This window comes from Numida meleagris, chromosome 1 (genome assembly GCF_002078875.1).
Source record: "Numida meleagris isolate 19003 breed g44 Domestic line chromosome 1, NumMel1.0, whole genome shotgun sequence".
NCBI lineage: Eukaryota > Metazoa > Chordata > Aves > Galliformes > Numididae > Numida > Numida meleagris.
This window is the reverse complement of record NC_034409.1, coordinates 122,258,311-122,276,050: the sequence shown is the minus strand read 5'-3', so window position 1 is coordinate 122,276,050 and position 17,740 is coordinate 122,258,311. Positions and strand designations below refer to the sequence as shown.

Below are 17,740 nucleotides of genomic sequence, written 5' to 3'. Positions count from 1 at the left end.
GCAAATTTAGTGCTTTAATACAGTCAGAATTATTGTTTAGTGCAAATACATCCCAGAACAGAAGTACCTTGCCTTACTTTGGGGTTCTGTCATCTGAAGATAAAACAGTTTTCAGAGGGTTGTTTGTTTGAGAAAGAGCTGGGGAGACGAGTGATTTGTTCTTGTTGGGAAAGAGGGTACCATTGTAGGAGAAGCATATTCCACAAAGACAGTGCACAGTTCAACCTTGCAGTCATGACCTAACTGCTACACCTCCTTAAGTAATCAATATAATCAATTCTTATCGGTCTTCGTAAAAGTAAGCTTCAAATATTAAATATCAAATATTGACATCTTTTGAAGTCAATATTACAATCTCCATTTTCCAGACAAAACCAAGGTACAATTTTTTCCAAAGGCTCTCCAGTATGTCATTGTTCAAGCCTTTTTTTCTGGTTAATAGCTCATTTCAGCTAGATAGTGTGGAGTGGCTAAAAAAGGATTTGCTGTACTTGTAGCAGAAGTACACCAGAAAGTCATAGCTGCCCCAGACCATACCATGACTAACAGTGTACTAACACAATTGACACAAAAAGCATCTTCTCTTACAACTACTTTCAGAAAGAAGTCTAACAGAACATATCACCAACAATAACCAAAGGGCTAATACTGAGTCATCATTTTTACCATATACAATTTTTAATATCATACAAGACTTCTAATACACGTTCTGCCTATCACCCTAGGTCATAAGTGGCAACAACCATGGAAATTGGTTGTTATTCCTGTTCTCCTAACTTCTCTCTCAAATTTTGCCTGCAAAACAAGTAGCATGGCATGGAGATTTTCCTACTTTATATAAGCAGACTTGCACTAGGAGCCTTCCTAAGATTTCTTTTTTGTTTGTTTGTTTTAAATATGAGTCTTTCAACAACAACATCAAAACAGAAACAAAAAACAAATCACTACAGTTTATCTATGTGCCATTTTGCATCCTGTTTCTGAAACAAGAGCTGACAGGCCAACATATGCAACCGATAACTGCTATTCAGAGTTAAGCTCTGCAAATGGTGATTGACATGGAGCTGGGCATCCCATTAACCAAGGGAATTATCAATCATAGGCCAGCAAAAAAAAAAAATTCCAAGAAATTTCCTCTGGGTGTTAATTGTTCTGAGTATCGTTCTTTCCCACACACTACGTAAATATTCTTCATCTTTGGATTTGGACAACAAACACCCCTATTAATTACATAATTTGTCCATTATCACCTGAAGACATGCCTAACCTTTTCACTCTACAGAAGAAACAGAATAAGTAAACAAATTTCTATTGTAAATATAACTAAATCTCCAGGCTCTGCTAACTTGCTTGATTTGCTACAGTGTATGCCATGGAAACTGTGCTTGGCATGTATCTGCATATCAGAACACATTCCTATGTATTCTTTAAATCTCTGATGGATAATTCTAAGTACTTGCAGCTGAAACAGTCCAAAGTTGAGAACATGAATTAACTGTCATCTTTTACCTCTAAAAGCTGGATTTGAATCTGGCTTGAAGTACAGCATTGTATAGAATCTGTCCGTAACATATAATCTTCTAACTGGTGTCTCCCTTTGTATGCATTCAGAGGTCTTTATCTCTTTATCTTCCTTAACTTTCTGGCCACTGCCTTGCTCCTCTTTGCCTCCAAGCTCCTGAAATTTTTCCTGGTACCTTTCCTCTTTCTCCAGGTTTCTCTTGCTCTCCTTTCTCACACAGTCATTTTCCTTCTGGGCCTCTTTCTGTCCTTTACTTCTGCACTTTATTTTCTAAGTAACTATTCTCACCTCAGGAATGCACCCAGGTATTTTAAAATGTACTTCTGTCAAGAAAAACAGAAAGCTGCTTTTCCTTTTAAATAGGCATAGCACAAACAGCCAGAGCTGTCCATGTCTTTCTCTTCCTTTCTTTCCTCTCACGTACTTCAAAAAGGCAAACACATTTTAGTCATACCCTAGCATGGCATCACCTAATGACAAAAACATCAACCCCAAAACGTGTTCAGAAAGACTCAAAAATATTTTCAAACTTAAGATTTTCAAGGAAAATTTCCAGTTCCAGACTAATGATGGAACAAAGCACAGCCAACAAGTTGAAGGAGGTGATTCTCTCACTTTACTCTGCTTTTATGAGATCCCACTTGGAGTACTGCTCCCAGCTCTAGGGTCCTGAGCACAAGAAAGACATGGACTTGTTGGAGCAAGTCCAGAGGAAGACCATGAAGACAATCAGAGGGGCTGGAGAACCTCACCTGTAAAACAGGCTGAGAAAGTCCTTGTTATTTAGCCTGGAGAAATCTCCAGGGAGCCCTTACTGCAGCATCTCCTTGAAGGAGTCTTATAAGAGTGACTTTTACCAGGGTCCGTAGTGAAAAGAGAAGGGGTAATGGTTTTAAACTAACAGAAGGTAGACTTATACTAGAAACAATGAAGAAATTCTTTACTATGATGGTGGTGAGGCACTGGAACAGGCTGCTCAGAGAAACTGTGGATATCTCATCCCTGGAGGTGTTCAAGGCCAGGCTAGATGGGGCTTTGGGCAGCCTGATCTAGTGGACAGCATCCCTGTCAATGGTAGTGGAAGTGGAACAAGATGGTCTTTAAGGTCCCATTCAACCTAAACAATTTTATGATTTTATGTAAGCGAAGAGAGAGGAAAAAAAAAAAGATACCAATTTTCTTCTTGCTTGTCGTGCTTAAATTGCCAGCTGCCCATCACCCAGTGCAGGAATCCCAAGTTGGCAAAGGCTACATACTCAGTGAGGTTAAAAAACACATTTGAAAAGGTGGAGATAGCATTTTGCCTCTTTCTGCACTATACCTCTCTTCCCTCCGTGTTTACACTACAATTCCTGTGAGCTCCAGCGTTGCCCAGATACTGAGTAAAAGATCAGGAGGTTAAAGACAAATGACAGGAAGTGAGGGAGCAGTCACGGAAATAGTAAAGCAGAGATGCAAAGGGGGCAGTGAGACTTAATCCAGAGAGGTGAAAAAATCACTGGACTAGAGCAACAAATGCAGAGAAAACTTCTTACTTCAGAGAAAAAAATAGCACTGTTGTCTCTCTTGAGGCATACCCACCTCATCAGCACAAGACAAACTGGGAAATAAAGTGGACTTCTCCACAAACTTGCTTAGTATGGTAACGGTTTCCAGATTTTCTAGACCACAGAGACACTATCTGTCTTCCTAAAACTAATGGCTCTACAATATTTACAAGTATAAATTCATGGAAACAGACAATAGAAAAATATCATGGAAATAGACAAATTATACAAGATCTATGATCTAATACCCCAGGATTTCTAGTCCAGAAAGACATATAATGCTTGAGAAATAACTAAAGCCTTCTGTGGGCAATCATGCAGTGACATCAAGCTAAAAGGGGAAAGTGTGGTTTTGTTTTGGTTTTGTTACCTCAGTTGGGAAGCCCCTCTTGGAGGCTGTAAACTAACTTTCTTAACAGCCTTAACATGAGCTTTAACAAAGATAAATATAATGCCCTGTGCCTGGAAAAAAGTAATCCCAAGCAGCAGCACGGGCTGTGGATGGAGGAGCAACTCTGCTGAAAGGGAGTGGGGGGCTGTGGGAGGCAGCAAAGTGAACATAAGCTACCAGCATTCTCCAGCAGGGAAGGAGGCCAGCGATGTCTCAAGCTGTGTCAGCAAGAGTAGTCAGTAAATCAAGGAATATGACTATTTTACCCTACTAGGCACTTCTTAGGACCCACCTGGAATACTGAACCCAGTTTTGGTTCCTTCCGTTGATGAAGTTTGAAAGGGTTCATTGAAGGGCCACTGGTGTAATTAGTGGGCTGGGGAACTTGACATAGGAAGAAACGTTGGATTTGCTCAGTATGAAGAAAAAAAGGCTCACGAGGAATCTAATCATACTTCTACAATCTCTAAAAAGTTTGTTGCAGAGCATATGGAGTTACTCTCTTCCCAAGAGTGCCTTTTGTTAGGACAACAAGCAGCAGGCATGAGCTGGTTTCAAAGGAAATTCTCTCAGGATGTAAGTAAAAACTCTTCCCCATGACTACAGTTAGAGGTTGAGAGAGGCTGCCCAAAGAACTGCTGCAATCTCCTGTGCTAGAAGCACTCAGGACTATTTGAATAAGTTGCTGTAATGACATGATGAGGAGAAGGTGGGACCAGCTGGTCTCTGGAGTCCAATCTCAGCCTTCCGGGAATCCCTATCTGTGCAGTCTTGCTAGCCATGCAAACAGTGTTGTCAGTCCACAATCATCATTTCTCTCACGCATATCTTGTTACACTCAGTTTTGCATATTAAAAACACCAGATATTTTCTTCTGAAATGGGACTGGCTTTTCCCAATCTTATTTTGCAACATAAAGCGGTTATGCTTTGTTGTATTCTTCATTTCCTTAAGACAGTAAACTCAAAGGTTTTTCTCATTTCCTTATATAGCATCACCACCTTGGACGAACAGTGTACAAACACAAGATATTCATTGCTAATCACTGATAAACAGTTTACACCTTATTTTTCTTTAAAGGAAGGGGGAGGGAATAGCTTACTTCTCTCTTAACAGTTTCTTCTGCAGTTGAGACATTCAAGGAGAGTTATATTACGGGAGGATTTTTTAACCTTCGGAAACAAGGCTTAATTAGGGATCAAGAGCAAATGTTATAGCACAGAAGAGGCACCGCTGAGCATTCACTCTTGTTGGACTTTTGTTCCAATTAAGCTGGTTAACAAGAGATGTTAAGGGCATTTGCATCTGAAACATACTCAAAGATTTTATATAGCTATTACAATTTTAATTATTACTTGAGCTGAAGACTCTAAGCGGGACCTTTTGAAGATTTGATGCTTTTGTGAAGAGATGGTGAAAAAACTGTACAGCTCTTACTTCATTAGTGTATTTCACCACTGCAAGGAGCAAGCTCACGTTGAAATTTAAGTACAAATTTCTTATAATTCAAGAAAAGACACATCAAATTAAAATGAACAAACCCCCCAAAGCAGGAAAGAAAGCCTGTGTTTGCTCTCACACTATCACCTGATGCACTCAGTTTGTCACAATGGTGACAGTTTACCTCTTGAATAACATAGTAAGGGAAAGTTAAAGGGAAAAAACCCATCCCACCTCAGCAATCCCACTAACTTCAGCAGAAGCAAAATCAGGCATCAGAGTTCCTCATTTTGGATCAAACAAGGCCAAGAAGCAAAAGCTGCAACCTTGCAATACCTTGCAGGGGTGACACGGCAGTAAGGGACGTAGCTGTAGGAATGTAGGTAGAAGTGAGGATGAGACAAGAGTCCTCCCTTTCTAGCATTCAACAATATACTGTAATTGGCTATAGCAGCAACAGATTATTTTTCTACTAGAACAAAGAACAGTAGCATTTAATCCCTTAATGTAGCACAATTTGAGCCCTGGCAAATACAAAATCTTGCTTTACATGTCCAGATGGTAAGCGAGAAAAAAAAATGCACACTGTAACATAAATATGAAGGGAAGTCCTCGTGATTTTGTTCAAGACTAAAAGAAAAAACTCAGTTTTTCCAAGAGAAGTACAGATGACTTCACGTGAGACCTTAAGTTTCACAGGGAAAGCATGCATGGTGGTTCCTTTAATCCACTCTATTTTACATAAGCATCCAGGTAAAGTTAATAATTCTATTTTCTAGTCATGAAGAACCTTCATGAGAAAGGCATACACAGCTACATGAGTTAGGATAGTCATTCTTTATTCACAAACTTAATGAGCTTTATAGGTAAGAGGGACAAGATTCATTTCAAATTTTGTAGATACAATTTCGCTGCAACTAAAATCACTCCTTTCTGTTGCACAGAGGAGATACATAAAAGAGAATCCAATTTCAGGAGGTGTGGTTTTGCATCATCGTTTCCTAGATCTCTGGAATTAGCCTGAAGGATCCTTTTAGAGAGTAGGTAAATATATATAAAATATTAGGACAACACTGCAATGCAAAAAGGATGTTAAATTGCTCATCCAAGGAGATGACATAACTAATACTGACATAATTTCTAGGCAGCAAAGCAAAACTAGGTCAAATCACATTGACCTATCTAACATAATAAGCTTTTTTTCAGATTTTTACAATGTAGACTGTGTCTGCAGGCATTAATGTCCCCTGTTATCAATGTATAGTGTTGTCACTCTGCTTTAATGTCTTATCACCATGTTGTGTTAATTAGACCAAAACAATATAGTGCACTTTTGAACTGCTTAGCTCCCAGTTTGAAGTCTCTGCCTAATCTATACTTCTGAGGTTATCCAGTTAGGAATGAAGTCATTAACTTTTTACAGTCACTTGTTTCAGTAGACGCTACCGAGGCTGGTGGAATAGTGGAGCTCTGCACACAGGTCAGCATCTAAGCTCCTAAGTTGCATATTGTCTGCATACCTAATGTACGTTAGCTAGCAAGGTGCACACCAATTTTGATACCACTGCACAGCAGGCTGAACTGAAATACAGACTGAGTATCCCACATTCTTGGTTGTCAAATGTCCCTGCCCAGGTCCACATGCAGTGCTCTCAGATGGACAGCCCTTCTCCTCACCCAGGGCAGCCTCCCCTTCCCATACTCTTGCTGTTCCCCTGCACATCAGATTTGCACACATGTTTTGCAGTGAGACTATAAACAGAGTTGTGTAGGTTTCTAGCTACAGCCTCACAAACTCCCAGAAAAAGTGAAACAGGAGAAGCGAGAGCAATACACGCCTGTGTCCCTGCCTCCACAGCTGAGGTGATTCTGGAGGAAGAAAGGCTGAATGCTTGAGGCCCCAACTTGCCAAGGAGCTGGAGCTTGCTGGTGAGGAAAGAAGCTGAGGCAGGAATCAGACCTTGCTGGTCCCCAGAGCAGAAGATGTCAATGGAGCTTAAATCTTTCTGTGGAATATATAGATTCTGCAGTAAAGGAATAATCATAGGGCAAACTGAAAAAACAAACAAACAAAAAAAAACAACCCATATATTCCAGTGATAGACCCCCTTGCAACACTTTCAGAGTTTCTGTGGTGATGAAGAATACCCTGAAACCGTGATGCTGTCTGTTCTTATGATTAAATGGCTGGATTTGGCAGCTCCGGTTCTAAATATATAGATAGATACATTTGTAGTATTTCTTTACTTTCTTGTTTTGATGTCTCCATTTCCCTCTCAGGAAGAAAAATCAAAGTAAAACAGAAAAAAAAAAAAAAGAGAGGAGAATTCATATTTCCATACAGGACAATTATTGTAAAATAAATACATATACTCTTAGAACCATGTTGACAGAAGAGGTTGATTTCTCAGAAGTCTTTAAAAGAAAGGACCAGCCTAAGCTAACGCTCAGAATAGTTTCTAATAAGGAAAAATAAAAATGAAGGTATCAGAAATGGTCGGGGGGTCCCATCTGAGCAAGCTCTTGCTTTGTTTGACTAAAAGTAGTGCAGCGGCTCTTTGGTATCACAGCTGAGAGCCCAGCCTGCTGCTCTGGTGGAGGGGGGCCTCAGTGCCCCGCTGCGGCTGTTCAGTAATTAAATACCTGGAGGCCCGAAGAGCCAAGTTAATGCCATTAGTCACGGACACCTGCTTGGGACAGAAAGCAGGTGCAGGGGTGGGATTCCAGCCCACGCGTCCCACAGAAGGCTGCTCCCACAGGGGCAATCCTCCATTCTCCAATGTCTCTGGTACCCCAAAAAGTTTCCAGCAGAACAGAGAGCTTTGTTCTTCCCGGTTTTAACGTCTATTGCGGCAGTGGGTAGGCAATGCCAGAGGCCGCAGGTGCCCAGGCAGCGTGGCAGCTGGGGCAAAGCATGACAGGCACCTGACAGTGCTGCTGGAGTTACATGCACAGCGTTAGCCTCCCCATCCCAACATGTGGTGCAAGTATCATAGAGTCTCACCCACTCCTTTCTTAGGCTGTGAAATATCCCTCCAAAAATGTTTTTGTTACGGTCTGTCACGCTGCAAATAAAAATCCTACTTGCCCTGTGGATATCCTCATTTACTGCCCCACTAAGCCAGGGGTAAAAGCCTGAACCCTGCTATTTGTTTTACTGCCTTAAAATTGTTCTTAGCAAACCATCTCAACACTTATGTAACCAGAAAAGTTTTATCCTACTTCGGGGCCAAACAAATACAGCCTATTTGCCAGTTTCTTAGTCTTCCCACATCCCCCTGGGAAGACATAAATTATGATGATAAACAACCAGGAGATGACAGCAAATAGGAAAGAATTTTAAAGAATTAAGAGTTATTCTCATCGCTTAGGAAAGAGATCAAAATCAGCTTCCTACCCTGTAGCGCCTTTTCCAGCTCTCAGGCAGGGATCTCGGGGATATATAGTAATTCCTTACAGCTTGCTAGAGCATTACAAGCTCCAAGCTGCAATAAAAGACTGCCAGTCCAAGGAGAGGCTAAAGAACACTGTACCCTAACAAGTCCGAAACTCAGTTCCAACAAACCCCAGCACACTCTCACAAGGCTATTCACAGGGCTGTGTGCAAACACGGGTCTGCTCCTTTCTCCCAGCTCAGCCCCCACCCTCAGCCAGCCCAAATCGCTTCTCCATTTTTTCATTTACTGAGTTTCAGCACATCCATCCCCTGAGCATTCACCACCATGAGCTCCTCATTCCCAGCAGCTCATTTTCCTTGACCCCGGGCTGCAGTAAACCCCTTACCTCCGGTGCTACTCTGCAGAGGGACTCTGAGCCCAGGAAACTTTTTTGCAGAGCTCCAGGGCTGCCAAAGTGCTCTGTGCCGCTGCCTCCGTCCCTCCCCAGTGGGGACGCCCTGGGACAGTGCAGCGGGGGAAGGAGTCAGCCAGCGGGGCCCAGTGCCGGGTGGGAGGCGAGGGCCGGAGACAGGCCCCATCAAAGGCAGGAGGCCTGCTGGGGATCAGAGAGCGAGATAGACATCTAAATAATTCAGGCACTAATAAAAGCTCCGCACCGGCCTCTGCAAGCTGGGAGAGAAGGCTGAATTTTGGTGTATTTCGAGCTGTAGAAATGCCGTGTTACTTAATAACCTGATACTGATAAACCAATATTATTTTAAGAGTATCCCACAAAGTTAATGAGGAAAGTGGCTGCACCCAGTTCTGTTGTTTTGTAGGCTTAGCTTTAGGCTGAAATTCTATCGAGTGAACATTTTGAGAATTTCAAGTCTGACCTCTACAGGTGGGCTGCTGGAATAGGTACAGTAGCTTTGATCTCAAAACGAACATTGTATTTTGAGGTATTGGAGTAAGGTAATGGACCAGATAGAATAGAAAACCTCAGGCTATCATCACTACATCATTAAAGTCTTCTTTTTAAAACACTGTATAATCTGTGGTAATTTATTTCATCCAAATGTATTCTTGCAAAGTGCATCCACTCTGCAGCAAAACCAGAAGGATGTCCAGCATGAATATACTTGCATTCAGAAGTGTTACAAGGTTTTGCTTCTGCTTTTTATTATTCCTCCCCCCTCCCATATGATCTGCTCCTTCAGCACTACAGAAACAAACGCTACTTTGAAACCGATAACACACATTTGTGTTTTGCAAAACTGATGTTTTTAAATGCCCTGACTGGTGCCACCTTTTTCTAATCAGAACCAACCACTCTAACAAACTGCCCTTTGTCCAGTGATCCCGTCCCCTCTGTTCCCACCAACCTACAGCACATGTTGCCATAGCTACACTGCACATCTATTTACCACACAAGTGATCAAAGGAGGCAGACAACACACATACACACACGCACCAAATCCTCACCAGGCTTCCTATGGAGCAATGCCCCGCCACTAATTAACTGATACACTCTTTGCCTGTGGACTCCGTACAACTTGTTTTCTTTATTCTGCATGGTACACACACAAAACAACAACAGGAAAAAAAAAAAAAAAAAAAAACAACAACAGCATTCTCTGAGATGCTCATTCTTCTCTTACAGACCAAACAAACAACAAAATGTCCCAGGAGGAACTTTAAAGAGAGTTTCCTAAAGCACGAGTAAGGATTAAAGCACCCCAGGATAAGAAAACAGCTTTTCCACTGAGGAACACATTAAGAATTCTAAAAGGTATGCAAAAGAAAATAGGAAATAAGAAACACATGCTAAGAACTTAAACATCTGTAAGCAAATGGGATCTTTTTGTGTTTTGCATGCGTTATTCACTGAAACTGTATGCAGCATTTACTCTTTTGGTGAATTGTATACACAAGAAAAGCTATACAACTAATTGTGATAACTAATTGTAATGGCTTATGTGCCTTAGAAACACAGTTTTTCATTTTTAGGTGTCCTGTCAGTTAACAGTCATTTCGTTAGACCTCTTTTGTGATAAAGGCCTTAACTCTGCCTTGATCAAAGTCAATGGGACTTCAATAGGAAGAGGCCAAGGCAAGGCGTTGCATTTGTTGTCATGACACTCCCACGAGCTGCTCTTCAGGGATCTGTTGTGGGTGAAAGTGAGTGAAAATGAAGTATTAAAATTCATCAAACATCTGTTTTTCCATGAAGTGAGTTTAGGAAACTTAAAACAGAGCCCACAGTGCCCTCTCCAGTTCTGCAGCAAACTGAGGGAATCCAGTCAGCGACAGCCTCCAGCAACACAAAGCCGCCCTCCAGCCCATGAAGGCTGAGCATCTTCTCAGACGTCTCCATCACTCGCACATTGCCTTGCTTAGGCATGTCTTTTTAAGTAACAAACTGAACAGAGTTGTGTGCAACACAGCTGTGTTTCCTGCAAAAAATTCTTGTCCCATTAGCCACGGGTTTATTTTTTGTTCTGTTATCTTGCAACCATGCTAAATACCTTTAAAAACTGCAGCTGTGTTTCCCACCATTATACTTGCAGCACCCTAGCATACTAAAATAGGTTTATTTTTCCTGTGGATACTTAAACTTTTACAGGTGCACAGTGACAAGCGCATTTTCCTGGATATCAGAAACACAGCAATAGGATGGAAATTTTTCCATTTTGGTCACTGAAGCCTCTATGCAAGGTCATTATTTCTATCAGACAGTAAGGAGACAGCTCTTTTCAAGGTTTTCAATTACCATCTAATAATGACTGCTTCTTTATACCTAGCTCATTTACAAACCTCTACACAGCACCCTATGCCAACCCCAACCGCTGCCACCTACCAGGAACCATTGGCTCTGTGCAGTGGTAAAGTTGCTTGAACCTTATCTATCTGCTCAGCAAGCTGCATATTACATTTCTACAGTAACTCCTGTGCTCCTTTTGAGGAGATGAGTGAGTTTGTCTCAGATATGCTGTTGTTCAGAACTGTGGGCTGCCTTTGGGCTGGTTCAGTCACCAGCACAATACACAGTTCTATTCCAGTGCTAGCAATGTGCCACTTGCTTGACAGTTAACTCTTCAGCCCCAAGTTAAGCTGTAGCTGCCACCAAGATCACCCCTCCAGGTGGGAGCAGTTGGTTTCTGAACACCGTGTTAAGAGGATGGAGTCAAGTCAGCCCCTTCCACCCTTACATCACCTGGTGTAAGGATGGGGATGGGAACACCTGGGAAGGGCAGAGAGGCAACAGGAGAGGGAGGACACCATGTAGGCACTGCAGTAAATGGAGCAACAGGAAAGCCATCTACACATTCCTCTTTCCCATACAAATGGGAAACTACAAACAGGAGCATGGGCTCCAGGTGCACGTGATATTCATTCTCCCAAGTGGCTGCCGTAATGACTTCCCTAACGGCCCCATACAACTGGTCCATGGCTCGCCCCAGCCCTCAGCTCCCACCCAAACAAGCAGCCACCCCCGGCCACCAGCCCCTCCAGCACGCCCAACCTTCCCCCTGCCAAACCGAAAATAGCTGCACACAAGAAAACAACCAGACCCGGGGAAATACTTTTAAATTGTTCCCTTGGCTCAGGGTGCGAAACCGCACTCGGGGGCAGGTGTTTCAACAAGCTCTGGCAGCCCTTCAGCTGGCCCTGCCTCCCCGCACCTCCCCAGGAGCAGCAGCTGGGGCGGGCGGCGGGTACCGGGGCGTGCTGGGCCATGCAGGAGCCAGCGCTGTGCCTGAACCGCTCCTCGGGCGGAACGCCTCCCTCCTCCCTCGCCTCTTCCCTCGGAGCAGGAGGGAGGGTACTCGGGCTCCCTAACAATATTCGCCTTCTCCGTTCTATTTTAACCCACCAGCTACGAAGCTCAGTTAGACATAAAACCAGATGCTTCAGGTAGAAATGCTTCAGGTGAGCAAAGTGCGTATTTCCCAGAGCGTTTTACTTCTTTTCTTTACTATCAGCCTGTAACTGCTTCTTTCTCTATTCCCCATTGGCATCCCTCTGTGCCAAAGTACCCTCTTGCGGCGATAATGACTTCTGATGACCGCGTGCATCCGACGACCAACCTGAGCTATGTGGTATACAAAATGCCCTTCATTTGGCTTCACAAGGACATGAATTTCCCTCCCTCTTAAAAACAACAGGAGTATTTTATTGTCTGGTGGGAGAAGGAAATACCATTCTCCCTCCCTCACCTGTATTCTCTCCGTCTCCCTTTGCCACCTCCCTCCACTCAGAGGAGAACAGGGTGAGGAAGCTGAGATTTCCCACCACGCTTTCAGAAAGCGAGCGCAAAACAAATGCTCAATTTGCATTACAGGTGCAGAATCTGCACATGCACTCCCTGGACACGTAGTCTAAAGGTCCCACTGAGAGCTGAATGAATAACACCCATACAGAAGAGAACCTAGAAAACTTCCTTCCTCGTATTTACTCATTGCCTACCTAGAAAATAACATACGAAGTGTAAGATTTGGAAGCGGAGCGGCAGGGCATTGTGAACTGGGACAGATCTCTGATTCACCCCTCAGACACAGCCTCACCAGCTTGCCGGGCTCCCACAGGCTCCTCTAACTGCACGCTGTTGTTGCAAAACTAGGAGCAGTGAGAATCAAAACCATCTCGCCACTGTTCCTTTTAACTGGGGGAATGAGAATAAAAGCTCCTTTTGTCCCTTCAGGTGAATAGGAAAAAAAAAGTCTCATTTGAATAATCTTGGGAAAAAAATTCCCAAGAAAACCCATCTTAAAGTACTTTTGTGAGGCTGTAAGACAGCTTGAAACTACCACATTTTAAAGCAATCAGAAGATTAAAGCACTGGCAGGCAAGGAGCTCATGCAGAGCAGTTTAATAAATTATCCCTGGGCTGAATTATTGGCGTATTTAGCCCCATAACACAGCGAGTCCTTTCCTTTTCCATGTCACGGAGACAAGCCCACACAATGCATGCAAGCCATGGCAAGCGGGAATTGATTTACGGATCTCGCAAACGCCGTTTGTCCCCTAAAGAGGCGCACAGCCGAGCCGCGCGGCAAGGAAAATGTGCAAATAGAAATACATAAGTCTCTTATGCTTTCCTATCCCCCGAAACTTACTTTACACGAGGTTAAGAAAGAAAGAAAAAAGAAAAGAAAAGAAGCCTCGGTGCCGCCCAGCGCAGAGCGCGGCGCTGCCCCCGCCCGGAGCCGCGCTCCTCACCTGCCTCATGGTGAGCTTCCCATCATCCATCCAGCCGGGAAGGGGCTACGCCGCGCCGCCGGCCGCGGGGCAGGGATCCATCAAGTTTCCCGCTGTACGCAAGTTTTTTTTTTTCTGCCTCGTCTTGGCTGTTTTTACTTTTTTTTTTTCCTCCTCTTTTATCCTTTGCTGGGGGGGACCCTTCCTAAGACAATGTCAAGTTTCCCAGCCTTCCTTCCCAGCCTATTAAAAGTCAGGAGCGGGGAGGCAACTGTCCGCCTGGCTCCTATTTCAAACCGCAGCGCAGGGATGTAGCAGTTGGCTGAATCAGGCCGTGCCATCGCCTCGCCAATCAGGAGAGAGGGGAGGGAGGGAGGAGAGCGCATAAAGGCTGCCGACATGAGGATTAGGAAAGCTTTCAAGGATTTGAAAGACTGAAAGCAGCTGGAAACAGTGTCTAGGGCTACAAAGAAGGAAGTCAATTTGTGGTGCGAGAGATTATTCTCATTTAACTGCTCTGGGTCTGCTTACAGGGCTCCCAGGACCTGAGCAAGAATGTGGAGATGTCCAGAGAAACTCCCCAAATCCCAGAGTCGCGCAGAACGTGCAGCAGCAGCTCTGCAAAGCGGCAATGTTTCACGCTAGCAGCAGCCACGGGCGTTCTAGATGCACCCATTTCCTCGTGTCAGGTTAAGGAAGAAATCGTGTCATGACGAGAGCAGAACGTTAGGAAACTGCAGTGTGCCAGTTGGATGAAGAGCAAGTGCCGATCTGCTGCGAGATTTTGTCTTGGCGGCAAATACTCAGTCACCTCTATCTGCTTTCCCTTCTTCAGGGTGATTTCCTGATTTCTGAAACTTTGTTCCTTGCCCGAGATAATACTGGAGCCCAACTGCAACTTCAAAGGAAACGTATACATATTTCTGATTTTAACGAGATCAGCTTTTATCTGCTGCCCCTCAGTGGCTTCCATTAAAATAAACAAACAAAAAGTCTACGTACGTTTATGTATATCCCAAATCTATAGTGCCATTGCAATTTGAGTTACACCTTTCTTGAGTTAAAAACAACAAAAAAACAACAACGTGGAGAAATAGAAAACTACAGATTCACAAATTCATACCACCCACTCTTTTCCAATTTCTTTTCCTCTCTCTTTATATCAGTTCAGAAAGCCATTAGTCTCTCTGTTTCACTCTAAAGGGAAATCTGTCTTTTGATCTCAAGGGGACAATCAGGCAGATCTGATGTCTGAAGAAAAGCCCCACCATCATGGATTTGCTTCTGCAAGGGTTTTATCTACCAAGGCAAAAGGCAGTCACTCTCCAGAAAAAATTCCTATCAGTACAAGAAATCTTATTGAACTGAGCTGCAGGAAAAAAGTAAAATAATAAGTTGTTAGAGTGATGTGCTGCCAGGATTTTAATTAAAGGCTTCTTAAAATATATTTCCCTTTAGCATATAAAAGCAAAAAGTGATAGATAAGCTGCAGTGCTGGGTATGTCACAGGGAAAGGAAGGTCTGAAAAATCTGCTCGTTTGGTTTCCCATTAAAAAAAAAAGAAAAAAAAAGATTTTTCTCCTACATGCCACCAAGAGAGGAGTTTGCATAATACTGGCACTGTCCAGCTGAGAAGCAATGTAAAGCACTTCACCCAGGGCCAGCTGTGCTCATCAGGTACACGTTTTAAAGAGGGAGGATCCAGTTATGCTTTACTTGCAACACAAACCAAATATCTCAGTGGATATTCACAACACCCTGCACAGGGTAAGACCAAAGCAGAGACAACTCATTGATCCTCCAGTGATCCACAATGGCTCCAAGCAGCTGCAATGCACAGAGTGGGGTGCATTAAGAGCACTTAACAGGAATGCTTCTCCTCTGATGCCCAAACATAGCACAGTGGACACGTGCTACTTGAAATGAGTACATGGTATGCGAAGACCTTTTATGATGGTTAAATCCAGGAGAATCCTCTCCAAGACGCATTCAAAAGAAGGGTAAAAATGCCTTTCTGATGTAATTAGTGCCTTAGAGAGAAACTCCATTGGTGAAAGTGTTTTAGATATTTAGGTGCAGAATTCAAAAATTAGCAAGGAATATGAAGGATTCACCCCAAAGCCCTCTATTTGTTTTGGGGGCTTTAAGAAGGTGATTCTGAGGGCAGTTCAAGAGTTTCATGTGGAAACACAGCAAAGGATTCAGGAGGACCACCAACATTTTAACAATAAAACAATTCCACTTTTCTGGAAATGCGTACCTTTTAGTAAATGATATGCACTCCTACGGGAATTGCATTTTTCCAAAAATCCAAAAATGAGTTATTTCCTTGGGAGAAAAACTCAGTGTTAACAAGAAAATAAAAACATTCCAGAAAAAAAGTTGGCAATGACGTGTTCAGGGTGGGGCAGGGGTTTGTCATTCACTGCAAAAATCTCATGTCACAGGCAGCCACCACGCAAATTCTGCCATTCCCTTTCCACCTTTGAGGAACGTGTTCTGGGATCATCCTGCATGACAGCAATACTGTTACATGCAGTGGCTTTTGCAGCTAACTTCTTAATGACTTCTGAGAGGCACGAGAGGAACAGAAAGGGTCAACACCTGAACTGGTTTTGAAGGTACTCCATCTCCAGGGACACAACAGCTAGATGGGAGGAACAAGAGCTGCCAGTATGGATGCAAGAAAAGACAGGTGCTGGTTTTTAAACCTTCCTCCGGATATTTTTTTCACATTTGTCACCCAAGTGTATGTATGTGTGTGGGAAAGTCATACTATCTTCAGGGGAGGCGAAGAAGATTCTGGCCCTGAAGGAATAAACTTTTACAGCCTGTCCAGTGGGAACCTGTGGAAGAAATGGCAGCCAGAGGAGGCGGTACCAGGCGTAAGTTCAGGCATTGCCAAGAGCAAACACCTGCATCACCGAGAGCAAAGTCATGGCTGGGAGCCCAATAGCTTTAGAGGATTCTCATGGATGTATGTTAAAAGACAAATGGTTACAAGTACAAGGGGCGGAATGAGGATTAGCTCAGTGGTTATCAGTACAGTGGACAAGTCTGAAGGTTAAAAATTGTGACAAGGCAAAGGCAGTGATCATGATATGAGAAATGCAGCACTACTTCAAAATATGAGAGTTCTACTTGTTCTAGTTTGTTAACTAAGCCTTCTGTAATTAGCTACGTTCTTTCCAATAAATTGCCAAGCACAAAAACAGTTTCAAACAGGTGAGCCAAACGCAGAGCAACCTAATGTGGAATTAGTTGGTCACTGGAAATTTTATCATATAAAGCAATTTTATGTAGTCCAGGCCAGGCAGATCCTTGCCAGTAGCAAGGGGTACGAAACAGGAAGTGGAAGAAAGGACTTCTTCTCATTAGCTGAATTCCAGCTGCCACGGAAATCCTTCTAGGCCCAGAGAATTCAATATAAGCTGCAGACAGAAGAACCACTCTGTGTCCTTACTCAGCTGGGCCAGATAGAGATGGACCAGACCCTGGGATCAGATTATACACAGTAAGAGGAACAGACGTACAGCAGAGAAAAATAGGACCCAGCACATAGGTTAAAAAGAACTGAACCTAGCTTGAAAATCAAGATGTAAAACCTCTTCAGACATGAAATCTATCACAAATAGATTACCTTTATTATACAGTAGACAACTGTAAAAATAAGGATGTGTGTGTTTGTTCTTTTTAAATAAACAAGCAACTGAACAGTTGCACTTTGTGAGGAAAAGGTAATATTCATATTCAAACTAATGTTTCAATTCATTTCTAATGTTTTTAATAGTTCCTCCCCTAGAAGATTCAAATTGGCACCTGCAGGAAGACTGGGATGTTCAGAATACAAAATACTACTTAATAACCCCAGATAACACTAGAATATTTAACTCCTGGCAACACTGGAATGTAAAAATAACCTCCATAAGAGCTGGCACAAAAACACTTGAATTAGAAGGCTGCAAGTTGGAAAGAAGATTTCTGAGAAGATGGCATAAAAATTTAAAGAAGTCTGAAGTACCATCAATACATTTAAAAAAAAAACCTGTTCTCAAGATGTGAAAGTGTCATGCTAATTTTAAAATGCATAGCTAATGAATATAAGAAAGTGCAGAGTTGAACCTTGCAAAGCAGTACTTAACTGCTTTTATCAACTTTGCTGCGGTGAATGGAAGAAAGATGAACTAATTACCCTGGCAGAGTGTCTGACATGGGTATTTAAATGCACATCCAACAGAAGTTCAAAAAATAAGACCAGCAA

At 42.9% G+C, this 17,740-nt stretch overlaps 1 protein-coding gene across 4 annotated transcripts in view; it reads right to left on the bottom strand.

The window, feature by feature from the left end:
• The window catches only part of MID1 (midline 1), a 253,902-nt gene that overhangs the window by 139,871 nt on the left and 96,291 nt on the right, over positions 1 to 17,740 (bottom strand). Inside the window, exon 1 of one of the 4 annotated variants that reach the window (XM_021410696.1) lies at positions 13,501 to 13,887. The exons of 2 other annotated variants lie outside the window; for them this stretch is intronic. The gene's annotated coding sequence lies outside the window, so the exon portion shown is untranslated. Of the gene's footprint in view, positions 1 to 8,683; positions 8,900 to 13,500; positions 13,888 to 17,740 lie in introns of those variants that run through there. One more of the 4 variants, XM_021410712.1, reaches the window with a different exon arrangement.